The sequence below is a fragment of the Rhinopithecus bieti genome, unplaced genomic scaffold (assembly GCF_001698545.2).
Source record: "Rhinopithecus bieti isolate Rb0 unplaced genomic scaffold, ASM169854v2 scaffold_15113, whole genome shotgun sequence".
NCBI classification, from domain to species: domain Eukaryota; kingdom Metazoa; phylum Chordata; class Mammalia; order Primates; family Cercopithecidae; genus Rhinopithecus; species Rhinopithecus bieti.
In genome coordinates this window covers 165,994-186,161 of record NW_016808703.1, presented here as the reverse complement: position 1 = coordinate 186,161, position 20,168 = coordinate 165,994, and the positions used below count along the sequence as shown (strand labels likewise).

Here is a 20,168-nt window from a genome sequence, read left to right as displayed (position 1 = left end):
GCAGTGGCCGGATCTCAGCTCACTGCAAGCTTCGCCTCCCGGGTTTACGCCATTCTCCTGCCTCAGCCTCCCGAGTAGCTGGGACTACAAGCGCCCGCCACCTCGCCCGGCTAGTTTTTTGTATTTTTTTAGTAGAGACGGGGTTTCACCGGGTTAGCCAGGATGGTCTCGATCTCCTGACCTTGTGATCCGCCCGTCTCGGCCTCCCAAAGTGCTGGGATTACAGGCTTGAGCCACCGCGCCCGGCCAACACCTTTATTTTCATGTGAGGAAAAGATTCAGAACAGGGTTAGACATTGCACCTTTCCCTCAACAGCAACCAATCATATCTACATTCCTGCATCACCAAAGAATTTGTCATGCTTGCAGTCCTGCTCAGGAGTACCTGGTTAGGGCCCATGAACAAGCATTGGTGAGTGCTTGCAGATTCTCCTTTGTATGGGGTTTCCATGGGTTCTCAACTATCATGCTGGCCTATTGGGCCTTTAAGTATTTTTTAAATATTCAATTTGCATTAGTCAGGATTCTCCAAAAAAAGAGGACCAAGAGGATGTATATAAAATGATTTATTATAAGGAATTGGCTTATGTGATTATGGGCACTGAGAAGTCCACACCAAGGGCAACCAATGGTATAGATCCAGTCTGAGTCTGAAAGCCTGAGATGCAGGAGAACCAATCATATCAGTTCCAATTTCAGTCTGCATCTGAAGGCAAGAAAAGTCTGCTGTTCCAGTTTGGAGGCATTTAGACAGATAGAAATAATTCCTTCTTAGCACTTTACTCTATTTAGGCATTCACAGATTATTTTTTGTGGTTTATTGTTGTTGTTGTTTTAATGGAGACAAGGTTTCACCATGTTGGCCAGGCTGGTCTCAAATGCCTGACCTCACGTAATCCACCTGCCTCTGCCTCCCAAAGTGCTGTGATTACAGATGTGAGCCACCACACTGGCCAGGTCTTCACAGATTGCATGAGACCCACCTTCATTGAGAAGAGCAATATGTTTTACTCAGTCTACTGATTCAAACATTAATATCATCCAGAAACACTCTCACAGACTCAGAATAATGTTTAACCAAATATCTGGGCACTCATTGGCCTTATTAATTTGGCACATAAAATTAACCATCACACAGTTGTTTTCTTTTTATCTGATTGTATAGCTTCCATCTCTTTCTACTTTATTCTGCCAAAGATAAATTTAATGTGGTCCACCTCTCCTGGAGGGTCTTGACATCCTCTGAAATTCAGTGATCTTAGTAGCTTTGAAACTTCAACTATCTGATGAGTACAAACAAGACAAACTTTTGTAGATTAATTATTTTTATTGTTAGAGTAGGAGCTTTTTATATCCAAAGTAGAAGCAGCTTTCCCAAATAGTCTTAACATTCAGGGTAAAAAAATTTTGAATCAAGTCATGTTCATTGAGCACCTGTGAGTTTGTTTGATTTTTTTCAATAACTGAAAAAATGAGTTAGCGATGCAATGTCTCTAATCTTAATGCATTACAAATCTAGTGCATGAGATAGGTTGTGATGTATATAAATAACACTAACAGTTTGGTGAGAATAAATTAATAATAATTTTATTTTAGCTATTTAAAACAGTAGTACCACTTGCCTCATTACTCAGTTTATGATATACTTTTATTTCTATATTTTCACATGTAAAACATTTATAATGGCATTTTACCTTATTCCTGTTATTACTTTTAAGAATAAAATTGACCTTTTATTTTTTGAATGATCATGCTTGGCTTCTCTGAATGAAGCCATAGAATTTCATTCCTAAATTCTAACAAGCTAACATCATGCTTAACTAAATCTTTTCTTTTATGAAGAGTTTAGAGAACTAAAATGTGATGGCCTTAAGCAAGCTGTAAAGATATGCATTGTTTTCTTTGCTGAATAAAAGCATGGACATAGAAATGTAGCTTGACAGGGATTGACTACATTTTTATATTAATGTTTCCCTCATAGTAAACATAAAAACAGACCCTCTTCCCACAATAAATATTACTTATGTATTACTATATAAGAGTTTACTAAAATAACAATTTATATTTTTGAAAATTATGTAATGGAGATCTGAATATTTCTTAATTTCAATTTTTCATTTTTTAATTTCATATTAACAAATAACTTTTTTAAAGTTTAGAACATAAATACATCTGTGGGACCTTGAAATGTTCAAACCCTCTTGACACAGTGCCTATAAATGTATTATCAACAAAATGATCTTACTCCCACCTTTTTAATCAAGGCCAAGAGTGATGGTAAAGACAGAAAAGGTGACAAAGGCCAAACCACTAGTGGCCACAGCTCCATAGTTTCTGGATGAAATAATTTATACACTAAAACTAGCAGAAAGAACCCCATTATACACCTCAAAGGGGAAAGTGTAGGTGTGTCAATAACAGATCATGCATGTTTATAGTTATTTACATTCATGTAGTTAAACATGATCACCTAAACCTCACTTGTAATATGTTTGAAAAAACAGATGAAGACAGTATCATTGGAAACTTTCCATACTGATAGCTAAGTTCTGTACTTCTGTTACAAGGTTGAAAAATGTGTCCTAAAAGGCAAATATATAAAAACATTCCTGTGAGAAGGGACAGCAAATTGTTCCAGGCCTATACAAACCTCGGCAGGTATAAATCATGTAATAGCTGAGCATTCCATTAACAATTTAGAGCATTCCATTAAACAATTCCAAATGTCATCAGAGTTTCTCCAACATATAAACCATATTTCTATCAAAATCTCCCCCATTTTTGACTATTTGTTGTTCATGCTATTGCTGTGGATGCCAAACTGAAATCTATAGGAATTAACCAAGACAAGTACCTTAAAAATTGAGTTCCCACCCCGCTATACACAGCAATATGGCCAAAATGCCTTAGCATGAAAACTATTACAATTTTGATTTCTTCAAATTTTCTGGAACCTTGCTGAAAAGGAAACTGTTGTATGAAACCGTTATTTCAAAGATCCATTTCGACTCCTCTGAAAATTATTAACTAAGAAGTAACAGCATCAAGTTAATTTTGTGGGCAGTGGCCAATTTCCACTTGCTCTTCTCCCTCTGTTTTCCCTGCTACAAACAGTAAAAAGATGTCAGTGCAGTTGGCTATTCCCTAACAGTAAAATTCCCCTTCCATTCTAAACAGTTCAGCAGACTCTCAGTACAGAATAAACTAATGGTCATGGGTCAGAGCCCACAGTTCTTTGCTCTTTGTCGTGTTAATTTTTAAAAATATATGTGATGATCATCTCCTGAATTTCAATTTCCTGAAGACAATATGACAAATTTATTTTAACTATTCTGATGCAGAAAGCTAATTAAGTAAACTGGTTCAGCAACTGATCATGTTTCACTAATTTCAACCATCTGCCTCAACATTTGTTCCTATGTGTACCAGCTTTCATAGCTTCTTTCCTCTAATAGCAATTAATGAAACTGTTAATAAGCTACATATATCATACACTTAAAACAATTTACCAAAGGGTAGCATTATGAGACAAATTATATTTAACAATTGTAGAAGAATGACTCTGATTATCACATGTACAACATCAATTAGATTTTTTAAATTTATGCTTCTCAATTAATTATCTAATTTGGTGCACATTCTATGTATAATTTGTAATTTTAAACTCCTGGTCAGATTTTGCCATCATTTTTACATGCTGACTGCTTATATGAGGCAGATATTAATGAAACATAACCTCTCTGCAAATTACTGAACCTTGCTTTTATTTTCATTCATTGTGCTTTTTCATAATAACTTTTTCGACCGGGCGCGGTGGCTCAAGCCTGTAATCCCAGCACTTTGGGAGGCCGAGACGGGCGGATCACAAGGTCAGGAAATCGAGACCATCCTGGCTAATCCGGTGAAACCCCGTCTCTACTAAAAAATACAAAATCTAGCCCGGCGAGGTGGCGGGCGCCTGTAGTCCCAGCTACTCGGGAGCCTGAGGCAGGAGAATGGCGTGAATCCGGGAGGCGGAGCTTGCAGTGAGCTGAGATCCGGCCACTGCACTCCAGCCTGGGCGACAGAGCGAGACTCCGTCTCAAAAAAAAAAAGAACTTTTCACTTACTGTGCAATGCATAAAAGGCAAATTGTACTATTATCCAGTTTTGCACTATATTCAAAGAATGATATGATATATGCACACACGTATATAATAATTTTAATTTTAAATGAGGTTAATTTATAAATATATTTTACAAATATCCTTTAAAAAACAGTACACCAAAAACCAAAAAATAAATGGCTTTTATAAAGTAAGTCCTATCTAATTTAAACTTCTACAATAGCATTATGGATCTGGTAACTCCTGTATAAATGAAAAATACATAATATGATTTGACTTTGCCAAAGATTTGGTATTTATTTTCCTGGTAATTAAAAAAAAAATGAACATTTCTTCAAAATATGTTTTATAAATACACAGTATTGATGAGTAAGTGCTAAAAGCTCAACTCATCAATACTCTGTAGTTCTCTGTTTAGCCACTACTCTGTCCAAGGGTATGTGAGTGCACACACACTCACACATATTCAAACTCATAGTCTTCTCTATTATAACCACTACCTTTGCTTCCATAACCACATTTACAATATTATTATAGAGGAAGAAATCCTGTATATCATGACATCCAGGACATTTTTACAAAGCTCCAAGATGTGGATGATCCTACACATTCCTCCCCCTAATAAGCTGTGTGGACAGCATAGACCTAATCTAAGAATTTTCAGCCTGGGCATCATGGCTCATGCCTGTAATCCCAGCACTTTGAGAGTCTGAGGCAGATGGATCACTTGAGGTCAGGAGTTCAAAACCAGCTGGTCCAACATGATGAAACCCATCACTACCAAAAATACAAAAATTAGCCAGGTGTGATGGCACATGACTGTGGTCTCAGCTACTTGGGAGGCTAAGATGAGAGGGTCGCTTGAACTGGGAGGCAGAGGTTGCAGTGAGCCTATTGCACACCTGCACTCCAGCCTGGGTGACAAAACAAGACTGTCTCAAAAAAAAAAAAAAAAAAAAAAAAAAAAAAAAAAAAAAAAAAAACCCTAAGGATCTTCAAAATGCTTTTACCAATTTGTAGCAGATGATATGTACAAGAAAATACATCTGAAATATTAACAGTAAAAACATATACCAAGTTTCCAAAGCAATTTAGCAAAAAGTCTATTCAGAGTTTTAATGAATCAGAGAGGAGATACATTTATAGCTTAATTCCCATCTGACATAGTTTGGATATCTGTCATCATTCAAATCTCATGTTAAATTGTAATCCCAAAAGCTGGAGGTGGGGCCTGGTAGGAGGTGTTTGGATCATGGGGGCACGGATCCTTCGCAGCCTGGTGCAATCTTCATGATAGTGAGTTCTCGTGAGATCTGGTCCTTTAAAAGTGTGTGGTACCTTCCTCACCACTCTCTTTTACTTGCTCCTGCTCTCAACATGTGATATTCCTGGTCTTCTTTGCCTTCTACCATGATTGCAAGTTTCCTGAGGCTTCATCGGAAGCCGAACAGATGCCCAGGACCATGCTTCTTACACAGCCTGCAGAATCGTGAGCCAATGAAACCTCTTTTGTTTATAAATTACCCAATCTCAGATACTTCTTTATACCAAAGCAAGAACAGCCTAATACATCATTCTATACTACACTATGTTCACTCTATGACTCAGGTTTATCAAGACTGGAGATGACTCAAGAATTGATAAACTCTTTTTTTTTGGTACACTTAACAAAAGTCTCTTTACAAGAAAGACATAAGAGCCTTTTGAGAAGCAGCTCATTCTGAAGCAGGAAAGAGGAAGAGCACTAATTTGGCTTAAATACAAAAGCTCGACACCTGTGAGGTTGTGAATACAGAGGAGGAATCACCACTCAGGCTATCTCTAGTTCATTTCCACGAATGTTTGTTTTATCTCATTTAATCTTTCAGTATACAAGGTTTAAAGAATTTCAGCAAACATCAAAGCATGACCATTAAGTTATGCAACTTCTTGACTGGAGACATAGCTAGTACTGCCTGTACCCAGTCAACAAATGTCTATCAATTCTTCCCTGCTCCTCGCCCAAATTGCAGATTATAATTGTCCTTCTCTGCTTCTTAAATTTAAAGCTAAGCTATTGAAAATACCTATAAATACATCTCATGAGAAAAATTACTTCTTAGATTATTTGATATTATCATTTCTAGTGATAAACAAGTACATATTGGTATGGTTTAGTTAGGAGCAAGGGTTGAAGGGGTACAATGAGATGCCAAGCGGTCTTGGTTCCCTTGTGTTTTGCATATTTTTAAACAGCAAAGAAATTTATATTGAAACTATTACTACTTTACTATTGTCATAAAAAGAGAATTGAGATACCCAAAGAATAATAATCAAAATAATGCAAATGACAAGAATGAGATTCTTGGAAGAATGAGGAAAAAGGAATTCCTAAAAGCATTAAGCAAAAATGACAGAATAATTTGTCCTCCTTTAAACCTGCCCCAATTTTATTGTATAAATAACTTACATTTTACAATGGATACTCTGTATCTTAATTAAAATAATCAGTTTGAAAATCCCCTAAACCAAAGAAGCAATAAAAATACTGAGAAACACTGCCTTCTTCAAATCATAGGAGAATAATTCCACCCAGCTATCTTAGTCTGATTTGTTGTCACTAAACAGAATGCCACAGACTGGGTAATTTATAAACAGTAGAAGTTTATTTGGCTCATGGTTCTGGAAGTTGGGAAATCCATGATCAAGGGGTCATCTGGTGAGGATCTTCTTGCTGCATTATTCCATGGTGGAAGGGCAGAAGGGCTGTGAATTCCCTTGCAGTCACGGCAAAAAGAAGACAATGAAAATAATGGTTTCTACTACTCTTTCTTTTCAGAATCCTGAGATAAGAACCTCTTGTGGTGAGAAGCACCAACAATCACCACAGAGGGTCCCCAGATTAGCTACTCCTCTAGGGAGAACTAACTCCTGAGGTAATCTCAATTCTGGCTCCATTCCCCTTATCTAAAATAATCTCTCAACTTTGACCTTGATAATGTTGGCAGCAAATAAAGATGAAGACACACATCACAAATCCAACAAGCACCACTCATTGACTGGTAATGGGAAATTTGGTCCTAAAGTTTCTGTAGACCAGAGATATTTAACTCTGCAGGCTTCCTGTGAATAAATACCCCATATCCTACCCTCTCTTTGTCTACCACTCTAAACGTGGCCACTCAGCAGCCATCTTCCTTTGTAAAGGTGAAGCAGAAAAGTTCCAATGAGAAAAGTCATTGACAACTTTGCTCGTTGGTAGTACACTAGTCATTTTTCAATGAAGCCTTCAAAGACTCAAATGTATTATCTTGAATACAAAGAGCAAAATCGAATATCTCTAACATTATCAGGAAAATCAACTGTTTAGTATGGTTTTTTTTTTTCTCTTTTAACAATGTCAATTTTTTTGTTTTTGTTTTGCTTTTTTGGAGACAGGGTCTCATGCCCCTCTCCCAGGCATGAGTAGAGCAGCATGATCATGGCTCACTGCAACCTCGATTTTGCAGGCTCAGGTGATTCTCCCACCTCAGCCTCTCGAGTAGCTGGGACTACAGATGTGTGCAACCACACTCAGCTAATTTCTTTGTACTTTTTGTAGAGAAGGGATTTTGCCATATTATTCAGGCTGGTCTCAGACTCCTGGGCTCAAACGACCCACCTGCCTCGGCTTCCCAAAGTGCTGGGATTACAGACATGAGCCACCATGCCTAGGCAACAATATCACTTTTGAAAACCATATTTTTAAGAAAATTATTTGACCATTAATTATTTAGGCTGTAATGACAACCTGAGTTTTTTTTATTATAAATTAGTGAACTGTTTATAATGAAATAATTCCCTAATAACTCAGAAGACATATAGAGCCCTTTCCTCTAATAAATTGCCCCTAATATGCTTCTCTTTTGCATAAAGAGTCCTTTGTCCTTCCTCTAAATTGGCTGTTATTTCTCACCATTGTCATTATATTACTGCTTCTCATCTGCTTCCTTACTCTATGTACAATTGTCTGGGTAAGGTTTTGAAAGCGTGCCAACCTCTTCTCTGGAGTAAGCTCTGGACTGTCATTTATCATTTAGAGGACTTTTTCATTTACTCCCTGGCTCACAATTTGGTTTCACACCACAGACTAAAATCTGCCTTCTGGACCCATTGAGGTTCGCCATATTGTATATGTTATTGTTGTTTTCCCAGAGAGCATCATATGTTTAAAATAGATTGACTTGTGTTACCATAAATAAGAAATAAGAACTTGCCAGGAATTTAATATATAGTCTAATGGCCTTAGAGAAATGCAAGCAGTTTTGAAGTTTCATTCTCACAGGCATTTTTGGTTTCCACCAAAAAATGACTTTTAAATAAGAAAAATATAGCTATTTTCATCGTGGCTAGCTCTGGCTCTTTAAATTAGGCCAACTCAAGTGCATACATATACCATAGATCCTTAAAGCAAGACTTAGGTATCCACCAGGGTTTATAGCTTTTATTGTGAACCTCCTCTTACTTATTCCCAACCTATTCCCTCATTTTATTTCTACTAAGGCTCAGTCTTCTAGATCTGTGACTCCTGACTTTATTTCTGCTTATGGTATTTGAGCTTCAGTTTTGCCGGTGAACCTGGTTTGGCTACTATTCCCATTTTTTACTCCATGGGTTACATCTGGTAGAAATCTCTTGCTACAGCTCCAGGAAACACACACACACACACACACACACACACACATACACACACACACATATCTAGTCACAAGAACCCATATATCTACCATTCACCCTGTATTGAGAGAATATTTAGACTCCCAATCTCAAGGTCGTTGTGCATTACAGCAAGTTCAACACTTATTGATAGTTTGCATCAATAGGAGGCAAGTTATCCTATATCTTCTGTCAAAGTGAAAGGCATGTGAAATGGGAAAATGGAAAACATTATTTCATGACTTTTTTCCTTTTCACATGTATTTAACCACCTCAGGATTAAATGTGCAGAAATGCAATCAGAAACATGAATAGAAAGTTAGTGATTACTTAATAAGATTGTTTAACTTTTTCAAAATCATGAAAATTGCCAGCCACAATTTTTAACAATCTGCTAACTACTCCATAAGATAAAGCAACAGGATGTTGAAGGAGTCTTTTCCTATTGTCTTGGAAATTTTGCTGAAGTTTCAATAATGAAAACAGTAGGTAATAAATACATTCACTTTCTGAAAATAAACAAACAAGAAAAACTAGATACACCTATGCTAGACTTAATTAAGATTATAGAAACTATCTAGTGATTTCATCACACTGAACCATTTCCTGCCTATAGGAGAATTGATAATAAATTAGAAAGGGAGATTGAAACAGATCATCAAGATAGACAGTGCTGTGTCAATTCATTTCCTTTCCCCAACCTGTAAAGAAGAGAAAGGAACTGCTCCCCACTCACAAGCAAAGAAAGATTGGCATGCTTGCCAGTCAGACGCATTTAACTTTCCACATGAATATTTGCTAAGCTCTGACAATCTTGGAGAACCAGAAGTGAGTGAGGTGATTAGGTGTTTGGACAGTTTGTAATGTGTCTTAGGGAGATTGAGAGCATATGAACAAAGCGTTTGACTTCTACTTCCTGCTTGCAAAATTTTGAGGGCAGCAATATGAGTGCAGTGTGAGAGATGGGCAGGGTAAGGAGACCATTCAGTTGTGAGGTCAGCTTGTCCTTACACCAGTTGATGTGGTTAGAAAGCATTAAGTCCCCTTAAGCCAAATGATCACTACTTACAATAGCTGGGCTCAGAGCAAGTTGATGCAATTTTGCCCAAGATGGCTGCCTTCTGCCTTGAGAGCTCCAATATAAGTGGCTAAGTGGGTTGTTCCCCCAGTGTCAGAAAGTAAAAGGAATCAGGCAGAGCTCAGAGCTCATTGCTCTGTCTTTGAATGTGAGCAGGCCCTAAACAGAGTTTGTCATGTATGAGTGTAATCTCCTGGAGAAATCGTCATATGTTCTGGGCAAGAAGCAGATGACTGTTTGCCAAAGGGCTTTAAAAATTCTGAACATTCAGAATGAATTCATAGTGGATCATGAATGATTCTAAAATTTGTCTTGAAAAAAAAATCCATGATAGGCTATGCTGCAAAAACAGGTTTATTATTAAAATATCACCAAAAACCCTATGTTTGAGCATTCTAACACATTTTGTACTATCAATATTCTATGCCTGCACAGTGGAAACAAAGAAGGAAATGTGAGTAAGAAAGCCCTAAGTAATTTTTAACAATGATAAAGGAGCTTGATTTAATGTTAACAAATGCAGATGTTTCAAGTAATGTCTTGGCCTTTTGAAAAGACGTTAAGGGGGGCTCCTATGGTAATGTTGACAATACTTACGCATTGTTAGACCACTACCACAAAAAGACAAGGACCTAGCAGAAGTGACCACCCTCACTTATCCACTGACAGTACAAAGCTTGGGATTTACATCATCATCAATCAAAATACTATAATTGATTGCTAAATGTGAATTTTCCTCTCCTTTCTAAAATAGCCCTCCTTATTTAATACAACGAATCCACTGAATAAATGAAAGACAACCAAAATCTATTTTGAACAAAATTCCAAATAATACTCCTGAAGCTAAAGTGATTTTCAGTTTCAAATGCAAAAACAGAAAGATAGAAATAGACATGTACATTGTTTAGAAGAGGTGGAAAGATTTTGAATAAACAAGTGATTTAATAAACCACATAGCTTATAATCCTTTAAAAATCTACTGTTCCTTTTCTACACACAACTATGCCAAGTTTAGATCCTTCTCAAATGTCACAGTTTTGATTTCTGAAATGATCTCGTTTACAGATAGCAAGTCATATCTTTGTGTTTTCAAAATCTTTTAAGTTTATTAGAACTACTATCAGCGACAGTTTAAAAACAATTCCTGGGGCCAGGCGCAGTGCCTCTCGCCTGTAAAGCCAGCACTTGGGGAGGCTGAGGCAGGTGGATCGTTTGAGGTCAGGAGTTTGAGACCAGCCTGGCAACATGGTGAAACCCCGTCTCTACTAAAAATACAAAAATTAACCAGGCCTGGTGGCGGGCACCTGTAATCCCAGCTACTTGGGAGGCTGAGGCAGGAAAATCACTTGAACCTGGGAAATGGACATTGCAGTGAGCCAAGATCACGCCATTGCACTCTTGCAGTGCAACTTGCCTGGGCAACAAGAGCAGAACTCCATCTCAAAAAATCAAAAACAAACAAACAAACAAATTCCTGGGATATCCAACTGGAAACCCAACAAGTGACCTTGAAATTAACTTTAGATCCAACAACTTAGAAAAATCAAGAGGGAATAAAATAAGTTACATATTTTGGGGTTTTGTTTTTATCTCAGGATTTAACTGAATTTAGGATCTTTTAAAACTCACATGTAGGGAGTTTCCTGCTTTTCTTCCTGGTTAAAAAAAAAGAGATTAAAAAATGAAATTTAGTGCTAGAACCATATTCTCATTATCTTCTCATATTTTCATGTCTACTAAACCTATAAAGGGTTGCTAGGTGATTAAAACATACTTACATTTTCTGAATCCTAGAATTCAGTTTTAAAACATTTCAATGTTGGAGGAACATGATATCAACCACATTTTAAAGTGCTGTGTTTTTAAGTCTAGATTCCATTTAGGCATCTTCTTTTTAAGCTAGTTAGGTATGTATGATAAGAAAGCATGGCCCAGCTATAGAAACACAACAAGACATGATTGGACTAAAATAAGCTGCAGAGTGGTTTTGTTTCTCTCCCATCATCTGGCAGGTCACACTGGGGAAGAGTAGGTTGGGGGCAGCCATGACAGCTGACTCTCAGTCCGAATCCTTTGTAATGGAGGGATGATTGTTTTTCTGCCATCGTGTCCAAATGACAAAGGAAACAGCCAGAAAAATAAAACGTTTGCATCTGTTAAGTACCACCTACACCTGCCTACAGATCTTCATGACGCAGATTGAGAACAAAGTGCATATGTTACTAGGCAGAGGGGGCTGGGGTTCATAGCACGAATCCTATTGGCAGGGATGTATTTTAGTGAGTTGAATTATGCCTGTCTGATAAACAACATTTGGGTTCACCACAGGGAGGACTTGGAAAGAGAGGCTGTTCACAAGGAGATGCTGACACTTGGGGGAAAAAAAAGCACTGAGGAAATATAATAGAACAAAATCCCATTTAACTATTGATGATGACTTCTCCAGCATGAGGTTTTGCTGGTCGTTACTATCATGGAAAAAGTTACACAGATACTGATATTCCATTAAAAAAATAGACTCATTTCTTCAAATAACTATCACTATACCAATAGAATTCCACTGAAAAAAGACTTAAAACTTTCAGAGAATTTTAAAGAAATTTGGGGTAACTTCCTCCCACAGATTCAAGATTGTCACTTCTGAGTTTGTCTGAAATTTTGGATTTAGCTAGATGAGTTAGCTAACACTTATCTCTGAAGCTTATTTCAGACTCTTCAGTGTAGTAGATATGTGATTTATATGTTTTTATGTTTTTAATTGGCCTTATTCAGTAATCTTGCTAAATTAACTTTTAAATTGTAATAATTTATTTATAGATGACTGAGAATTTCTTAGTTATGCAGTTATATCTTCTGAAATGCAATGACAATTGTATTTTTTCCTTCCCAATTATTGTAGTTCCTTTGTCTTGGTTAATTGCATCAGTTAGGCTCTTCAAGACAACATTGAAGAATATGTAGTAAATTTGCAGCCATATTGTTCCATTCTTCAAATCCAGATGAACGTTTTTGTCATTCCCCATTAGGTATTATATTTCTGGATGTTTTTGTAGATACTCCTTATTAAATTAAGAGCTTCCTTCTATTCACAGTTTGCTAAGATGTTTGATCATGAATGAGAATTGAATTCTAGTCTAAGCTTTTTCTATGTATATTGAGATGACTGTATGATTTTTCTTTGTTAATTTGTGAAGTCCACTGATTTTTAAAACGATAAACCAATTTTGCATTCCTAGAATAAACCTAACTTAATCATGATGTATCATCTTTTTTGTGTATTGCCATTCTGGGTTTACTAATACTTTGTTTAGGGATTTTTATCTATGTTCATGAGTAAGATTGGCTTGTCAATTTTCTTACTCAAAATATTCTTAAGAAGTTTTCATTTCAAAGTTATGCTTGCCTCATGAAACAAGTTGAGGAATGTTTTCTTTTTATTTTCTATTAGAATTGCTCTAAATTGATGTCTTCTTAAAACGTCTGACAGAATTCAACAAAGATAATAAGTATATTGGAAGTATTATTTGTGGAAAGGTGAGATATTGTTTGGTCAGTTTGGTTTGATTTGGGTTAATTTGTTTACCTTTTGAATTCAGAATTTAGCATTTTAATAGCAAATGATATTGACGGTTTATACTCTTATTTCATATTAAAACTTTGTATTAATACTCATTTCTAATTTCCATTCTTGTATCAGTTTTGTTAAGTTTTGATTTTTTAGAAATTTCTCAATGTCATCTAAATTTTCAAACTTATTACTGTATAGTCATTCATGATATTCTCCTTTGATATTTTTTGCTTCTGAAGGGTCTATAATAATGTCATTTTTTCCCATTTATTATATTTGTTATCTGTCCTCTTTTTTTTCTTGATCATTTTACCAAACATTTACCCATTTTATTAGCCTTTTCAAGTTAATCTATTTTATTTGCCTATTAGACTTCTGGCTTTGTCAATTTCTATATTTTTAAGAGAAGCATGGTTAGATTTAGCTTTTTATTGATACATAATATTTGTATATTTTGTTACACACATAGAATATGGAATGATCAAGTCAGGGTATTTGGGCTATCCATCACCTCAAGTATTTATCATTGCTATCTATTGGGAATATGTCAAGTTCTCTCTTCCAGCTATTTTGAAATCTACAATACATTGTTGTTAGCTATAGTAAATCTACTGTGCTATCAAACATTATTTCTTCTATTTAATTGTATGTTTGTATGTATGTTTTACCCATTAAACAATTTTTATTCATTCCTCCAATGCCCCCCACCCCCCACCCCCAACACACACCCTTCCCAGCCTCTGGTAAGTATCTTTCTACTGACTACCTCCATGAGATCAATCTTTTTAACTCTCACATTTGAGTGAGAACACATGATATTTGTTTTTCTGTGCCTTGCTTATTTCAGTTCACACAATAACCTCCAGTTTCATCCATGTTGCTGTAAATAACAGGATTTTATTTTATTTTTTTTATGGCCAAGTAGTATTCCACTGTGTTTATTTACCACATTTTCTTTATCTATTCATCTGCTGATGGACACTTAGTTTGATTCCATATCTTGGCTATTGTGAATAGTGCTGCCATAAATATGGGGTACAGGTATCTCTTCAATATACTGATTTCCTTTCCTTTGGATAAATACTCAGTAGTGTTATTGTTTGATCTTGTGCTGGCTCTACTTTTAAGTTTTTTGAGAAACCTCCATACAGTTTTCCATAATGGCTGTACTAATTTACATTCCCACCAACACTGTATAAGGGTTCCCTTTTCTCCACATTATCACCAGCATCAGATTTTTTTTGCCTTTTTAAAAGTAGCCATTCTAACTGGGTGAAGATAATATCTCATCATGATTTTCATTTGTGTCTCCCTGATCATTACTGATGTCAAGCAATTTTTCATACCTGTTTGCCATTTCTGTCTTCTTTTGAGATATGTCTATTCATATCTTTTGCCCACTTTTTAGTGGGACCATTTGTTGTTGCTGTTGTTGCTGTTTTGGCTGTTGCATTGTTTGACTTTCTTATATATTCTGGACACCAGTCTCTTGTCAGATGAATCATTGTTAGGTATTTTCTCCCTATCACCAAGTTGTTTTTACTCTCTTGATTGTTTCCTTTGCTGTGCAAAAGCATTTTAGTTTAATATAGTCCCATTTATCTATTTTTGTTTTCATTGTCTGTGCTTTTGAGGTCTTAGCCATAAAATCTTTGCCTAGACAAATGGCCTATAGTGTTTTGTCTATGTTTTATTCTAGTAGTTTTACAGTTTGGCATCTTACTTTTAGATATTTGATCATTTTGACTTGATTTATATATATGGCAAGAGATATGGGTCTAGTTTCATTCCTCTTCGCATGAATGTCATTTTCCCAGAACCATTTATTGAAGAGGGTGTCCTTTCCCCATTGCATATTTTTAGCAACTATGTCAAAAATAAGTTAGCTGTAAATTTGTAGATTTTTTTTTTTTTTTTTTTTTTTTTTTTTTTTTGGAGACGGAGTCTCACTCTGTCGCCCAGGCTGGAGTGCAGTGGCCGGATCTCAGCTCACTGCAAGCTCTGCCTCCCGGGTTTTAGGCCATTCTCCTGCCTCAGCCTCCCGAGTAGCTGGGACTACAGGCGCCCGCCACCTCGCCCGGCTAGTTTTTTTTTTTTTGTATTTTTTAGTAGAGACGGGGTTTCACCAGGTTAGCCAGGATGGTCTCGATCTCCTGACCTTGTGATCCGCCCGTCTCGGCCTCCCAAAGTGCTGGGATGACATAAGCCACCGTGCCCAGCCAAATTTGTAGATTGCTTTCTGTATTCTCTATTCTGTTCCATTGGTGTTTGTGTCCATTTTATACCCAAACAATACAAACAATACTGTTTGGGTTATCATAACCTTGTAATATATTTTGAAGTCAGGTAGAGTGATGCCTCCAACTTTGTTCTTTTTGCTCAGGATTGCTCTGGTTATTCAGGCTTTTTGTTGGTTCCATACAAACTTTGGGTTTGTTTTTACTATTTCTGTGAAAAATGACATTGGTATTTTGATAGTGATTACATCAAATCTTTAGACTGCTTAGTATGGTCATTTTAATAATGTTAATTCCTTTGATTCCTGAGCATGAGAAGCTTTTCCATTTATTTGTGTCCTCTTTAATTTCTTTCATCAGTGTTTTCTAGTTTTCCTTGTAGAGGTCTTTCATCTCCTTGGTTAAAGATATTCTTAGATATTTCTTTTTGCAGCTGTTATAAATGGGATTGTCTTCTTGATTTATTTTCAGCATTTCATTACTGATGTATACAAATGCTACTGCTTTTGTATGTTGATTTTGTATCTTTCAATTTTCTGAATTTATTTATTAAATCTAAGTGGTTTTCTGGTGGAGTCTTAAGGTTTTTCAAAATATAAGTTCATGTAATCTGTAAAGAGAGACAACTTGACTTCCTCTTTTCCAATTTGGATGCCTTTTCTTTTTTTCTTTTGCCTGATTGCCCTGGCTAGGACTTCTAGTACTATGTTGAATAGAAGTGGTGAAAGTGGGCATCACTGCCTTGTTCCAGTTCTTTGAGGAAAGGCTTTCATATCGTCCCCATTCAGTGTGATATTAGCTGTGGGTTTGTCATATATCACCTTTATTTTATTGAGTTATGCTTCTTTGATGCCTAGTTTGTTTCAAGTTTTAATCATGAAGGATGTTGTGTCCTTGTCTGGTTTTGGTATCAGGGTAATGCTGGCCTCAGAGAATGAGTTTGGCAAACCTCCTTCTTCTTCAAGTTTTTGAAGTAGTTTGAAGAAAATGTGTGTTAATTCTTATTTATAAGTTTGGTAGAATTCGGCCATGAATCCATCCAATCCTAGGCTTTTCTTTGTTGGGAAACTTTTTAAAATCAATCTTGTTACTTGTTTTTGGTTTATTAAGGTTTTCTTTTTCTTCCCTGGTAAGTTGTGCTAAAAGAAAAAGCTTAGTTGAATTAAATTAAACAGTTTAACTGAGAAAAGAGTGATTCATGAATTGGGCTGCCTCCCGAGCCAGAGTAGGCTCAGGATTTCAACATAGCCACGTGGTGAAAGAAGATTTATGAACAGAAAAAGGAAAGTGATGTACAGAAAATGGAAGTGATGTACAGAAATAGCTGGATTCATTACAGCTCAGCCTTGGCCTTATTTAAACACAGTTTGAAAAACTGGCCACCTTTAATTAGCCAAAACTCTGATTGTCACAAGAGTATGCTACTGTCTGTTTACAACTCCATCTAGGTTAGTTCATGATGTACAGAGAAACCTTTAGGCCAAACTGCAAGGAGACAGCTTTCAGCTAAACTTGATTTAGAAGTTGTATGTGTCAAGGAATTTATTTTCTCCAAGTTTTCCAATGGATTCGCATACAGTTGTTTATAATACTCTCTGATGATTTTTGTATGTTATCAGTGATATCAGTGATAATGTTGCCTTTTTTGTTTCTGATTTTATTTAGGTCTTCTCTTTTTTCTTGATTAGTTGAGCTAGCAGTTTATTGAGTTTCATTGATACACTTTCCATTATTTTTTAGTCTCCATTTAGTTCTTCTACTAATTTTGATATTGGTTTGTTCTTGCTTTTCTAGTTCCTTGTGGCATATCATTAGATATAGTTGGGTCATTTTTTAATCCATTCGGCCAATCTATATATTTTAAGTGGAAAACTTAACTTGTTTACATTTAAGATTATTGGTATGTGAGAACTCTACTCATCTAACCAATATTGAATCACTGCAGCCTTTCAGGTAGACATGGAGATAGGTCAATGTGGCTGTAGGGATGTGGATGTATAGGGACGATTGGGCCTCAGGGCAGGATGCAGTCTGGTGAGGATTGGGCTCTGAAAATGGCATTGTGCTACAGCTGCTTAGGACTCAGGGGGTGGTGAGGGTGGGACCCGGTGTGAGCTCCCTCTCTGTAGCAATGCCATCACAAAATCTCCAGGTAGCTCTCTATGCTAGTTTCAGAGCCCATTAAGATTGAGGTGCTCTCCAGAGGGGCTAGGATTACAGGAGTCCATAGTGGGAATGTGGACTGCTAGGGATCTCTCATTTACATTTTCCTTACACTGGGGAACCTCTCCCAGTTCCCAACCAATCCTGGCCAGGCTGGCTGCCTGCTTCCTTCTCCTTGCACACCTCAGGTGTTTCCTGTCACTTCTGTGTTAAAGTCCAGTGTTCTCTATTAGATGCTCTATTTTACGTAATATTTTGGTTATTCTTTGTGGAGGAGGCAAGTGCTGGATGCTTCTAGTTATCTTGAAGCCCCCTGTCAATCTCTCTCTTTTTTTTTTTTTTTTTTTTGACACAGAGTCTTGCTATCACCCAGGCTGGAGTGTAGTGGCATGATCTCAGCTCACTGCAACCTCCACCTCCTGGGTACAAGCAATTCTCCTGCCTCAGCCTCCCTACTAGCTGGGACTATAGGCGCATGCCACCATGCCCGGCTAACATTTGCATTTTTAGTAGAGATGGAGTTTCACCATGTTGGTCAGGCTGGTCTCGAACTTCTGACCTCAGGTGATCCACCCGCCTCAGCCTCCCAAAGTTCTAGGATTACAGGTGTGAGTCACTCCACCCAGCCAATCTTTATTTTTATGAGTGTTTTCTATTATATTATTTTCAGATTTGTTTTAGTTTTTACTGTTTTCTATTTTTATTAGGACTAATATGTTACCTTTATCTTGTATTAAGTTAGATGTTTACTTCACTGATTATTAGCTTTTTTACTTTTTCAATATATCTATTTCAAACTGTACATTTCTCTCCAAACACAGCTTTAGCTACATCTCACAAGTTTTGATGTGCAGTACTTTTATCATTTATGTATACATTTTCTATTTTTCATTGTGATTTTTTTTCTTAACTCATGAGTTACTTGGAAGTATGCTACTTCTGGTTATTTTTCTGTGGCTGATTTCTTGCTCAACTGTATTGCAGTTCAGTAACCTGCTGTACGTTTACATTCCTTTGAAATATTTGAATCATAGTCTATAATAGTGTGTCTCTTGTAAACAGCATATCATCTGAAAATATTTTCAATTGATATATTAATCTCTTTATATTTAATGCAAGTACTGATATTCATGGTTCAAGTATATTATTTTACTAATTGTTTTTCTGTTTGTTTTGCCCATTCTATTATTCTTTTTCTCACACTTTACTTTCAAGTGCATTGATTTATTCATTTCTTTAAATTTTTGTTATGGTAAATACATGTATCATAACACTTACCATCATAACCATTTTAAGTGTACAGTTAATATACTTAAGTACATTCATATAGTTGTGCAACCATCATCACTATCCCTCTCCAGAACTCTTATCTTGCAGAACTAAAACTCTATGCCCATTAAATAATAACTTTTCTGCTCTCCTCCCCCTATGCCCTTACAACCACCATTCTACTTTTAGTATCTATCATTTTCACTATTCTAGGTACCTAATATAAGTGGAATCATACAGAATTTGTCTTTTTTGTGATTGGTTTATTTCACTTAGTATAACGTCCTTGAGGTTCATTCTTATTATAGCATGTGTCAGAATTTCCTTTCTTTTTAAGACTGAATAGTATTCCATTGTACATATATACCACATTTTTCTTATCCTTTCATCTGTCAATGGACTCTTAGATTGCTTCCATGTTTTAGTTAATGTGAATAGGTGCTATGAATATTGATGTACAAATATCATTTATAGATCCTGTATTAAATCCTCTTGGAGTATATATCCATAGATAGAATTGCTGAGTCTTATGGCAATTCTGGTTTTTTGAGGAACAGGCATACTGCTTTCCATAACAACTTCACCACTATACATTCCCATCAACAGTGTGCAAGTGTTTTAATTTCTCCTAAAGGATTGATGTTTTTTTATTCTTGCTTTCCCATTCATCAATATGAAATTTTTACATATGTTTACTTTTCTGTGCTTACTCTAGAAATTGCAATGTACAGTCTTGACAAATTTAAGTCCAACTTGATACATTCACCATCTTCCAAACAAAGTAAAAAACTTGCAACATTTTAATTCAAGTGCCTAAACCCCACATTATATGCCATTTTTATTTAATATGTTAATTATTTGTATTTTAAACTTTGTAAGACATCATTATTATTACTAGCGTATTATGCAGTCAGTTTCCATTTAGATTTACACACATTTTAGAATTTTACCATTTTTATGGTTCCTTGTTCTTTTCTGAATCTCAAAGCTTCAATTTAGATTTATTTTTCTTCTATTTTCCCTGAAGAATACTCTTGACTTTTTTTTTTTTTTTTTTTTTTTGGGGAATGGGG

The 20,168-nt window shown here is 36.1% G+C and overlaps 1 pseudogene across 1 annotated transcript in view; it reads right to left on the bottom strand.

Moving 5' to 3' along the window:
* Nucleotides 1–10,459, bottom strand: part of LOC108538761 (cyclin-dependent kinase 7 pseudogene) — a 13,791-nt pseudogene extending 3,332 nt beyond the window's left edge. The window contains exon 1 of the transcript XR_001888184.1: nucleotides 10,456–10,459. The product of XR_001888184.1 is annotated as a cyclin-dependent kinase 7 pseudogene (transcript). The remainder of the gene's footprint in view (nucleotides 1–10,455) is intronic.
* Nucleotides 10,460–20,168: the final 9,709 nt, after the last annotated feature.